We start from the raw sequence: 2,200 nt of genomic DNA, 5'->3' as shown, positions 1-2,200 counted from the left end.
GGGACACATACAGCATAACCATTAAAATATAATACTTTATTTGAGCTCAGAATTGCTACAGATTTTTATGTTATTTTCTTATCCACCTTTAGGGAGAACAGATAAGACAATGTGTCTTGATTTGTTCTGATTATCAAAAGAATCTCTACAATTTCTATGTTATGACTCAATCAACAGAACTCATTTAAGAGTAAAGTGAATGTATTCACCTGTTGCCACAAATATTATCTTATACCTGCTTTCTGGTTAAGGAATTTTGCACTTAACATTAAAGGTCCAGGAAAGACTTTTTAATGTCCCAGAAAGCTGCTTGTTATCCTCTCAATTAACATAGTTCTTGCCCTGTTCTAAGCACTTGAAGTATATTGACTCATTTAATTTTTACAGCAATCCTATGACATTTGTATTAATTTTTATAGGAGAGATTGCTTGAGAACATCATATTTAGGTAATTGTTCATATTTACCTTTTTGTAGAAGAGATTGCTTGAGAACACTGTATTTAGGTAACTTCCCCAAGGTTACACAGCCAGTTGGTATCAGAAACAAGTTTTGTATTCAGGCAATCTGGTAGCAAAGCTGGTATTCTTAACTGTTACACTCTACTGCCTAATTTAAATGAAATTAGACCTTTCCTTATCTGTCTGGTCTCTTTATGCTTTGTAATTCTGTGGACGCTTTAAGGTAAATATTCTTTCAATTCCCTCACATTTGTCTCCTCTAAAGCCTGTATCAATTTTACTTTTACTGCATTTATTAAAACGTTAATAAATTCTCAAGAGTTTTTTAGAATTAGTTATAATTCTCATAATTTTTTAATAAATTATTTCACAATTCTTGGTTGTAAGCAAGATATTCCATATTTGTCAGTTGTGATCACCTTATTGGAGTAAGGGAAGGAGCTCTGGAGGGTTTTAAGGGATGTGACAAGAAAACAGGGCCAGGTGAACAAGGGCGAGTGAGTTAGGGAAAGCCATCACCAGAGGAAAAAGCCCATTTGGTCAGGAAGGAGGTAGACCTTTGTAATGTTGGGAAACTCCCTTCCAAGGCCTGTGGAGAAAAAAAGATACGTGGGGAAACAAATTAAGATCGTCTCCAAATGATCCTCACAGTCATTGCTATGTCTGATCCCATTGTTGCAGCCACTGTGTCAATCTCTCTTACTGAGGATCTTCCTCTTTTTCACTGGCTCTGTACTTTACCAAGCATGATGTCCTTCTCCAGGGACTCATCCCTCCTGATAACATGTCCAAAATACATGAGACAAGGCCCCGCCATGGTCACTTCTCTGGAGCATTCTGGCTGTACTTTTTCCAAGACAGACTTGTTTGTTCTTCTGGCAGTCCATGCTATATTCAGTATTCTTTGCCAACACCTTAATTCATATGCATCAATTCTTCAGTCTTCCTTATTCATTGTTCAGCTTTCGAATGCACATGAGAGTATTGAAAATAACATGGCTTGGGTAGGCGCACCTTAGTCCTGAAGGTGACATCTTTGCTTTTTAACACTTTAAAGAGGTCTTTTGCAGCACATTCGCCCAACACACTATGTCATTTGATTTCCTGACTTCTGTTTCTACGGGCGTTGAATGTGGATCCAAGTAAAATGAAATCTTTGACAACTTCAGTGTTTTCTCCAGTTATCATGATGTTGCTTATTGGTCCAGTTATTAGGATTTTTGTTTTCTGTTGAGGTATAATCCATACTGAAGGCTATAGTCTTTTGATCTTCATCAGAAAGTACTTGAAATCGTCTTCACTTACAGCATGCAAGGTTATGTCATCTGCGTATCGCGGATGAAGATTTTTACCAACTTCTGCAGGCTGAAATTGATCGAACATGCCATCAGGATGCATTGATAATTACTGGTGATTGGAATGCGAAAGTTGGAAACAAAGAAGGATCGGTAGTTGGAAAATATGGCCTTGCTGATAGAAACTACGCCAGAGATTGCATGACAAAATTTTGCAAGACCAACGACATTCATCACAAATACCTTTTTCAACAACATAAACATTGACTATACACATAGACCTCACCAGATGAAATACATAGGGATCAAATCAGCTACATCTGTGGAAAGACATAATAGAGAAGCTCAATATCATTACTCAGAATATGGCCGGGGCTGACTGAGAAACAGACCGTCAATTGCACATATACAAGTTCAAGTTGAAGCTAAAGAAAAGTAGAACAAG

Source organism: Trichechus manatus, unplaced genomic scaffold, assembly GCF_000243295.1.
Source record: "Trichechus manatus latirostris isolate Lorelei unplaced genomic scaffold, TriManLat1.0 scaffold00207, whole genome shotgun sequence".
NCBI classification, from domain to species: Eukaryota; Metazoa; Chordata; class Mammalia; order Sirenia; family Trichechidae; genus Trichechus; species Trichechus manatus.
The sequence above is the reverse complement of the archived record's forward strand: the minus strand, read 5'-3'. Positions refer to the sequence as shown.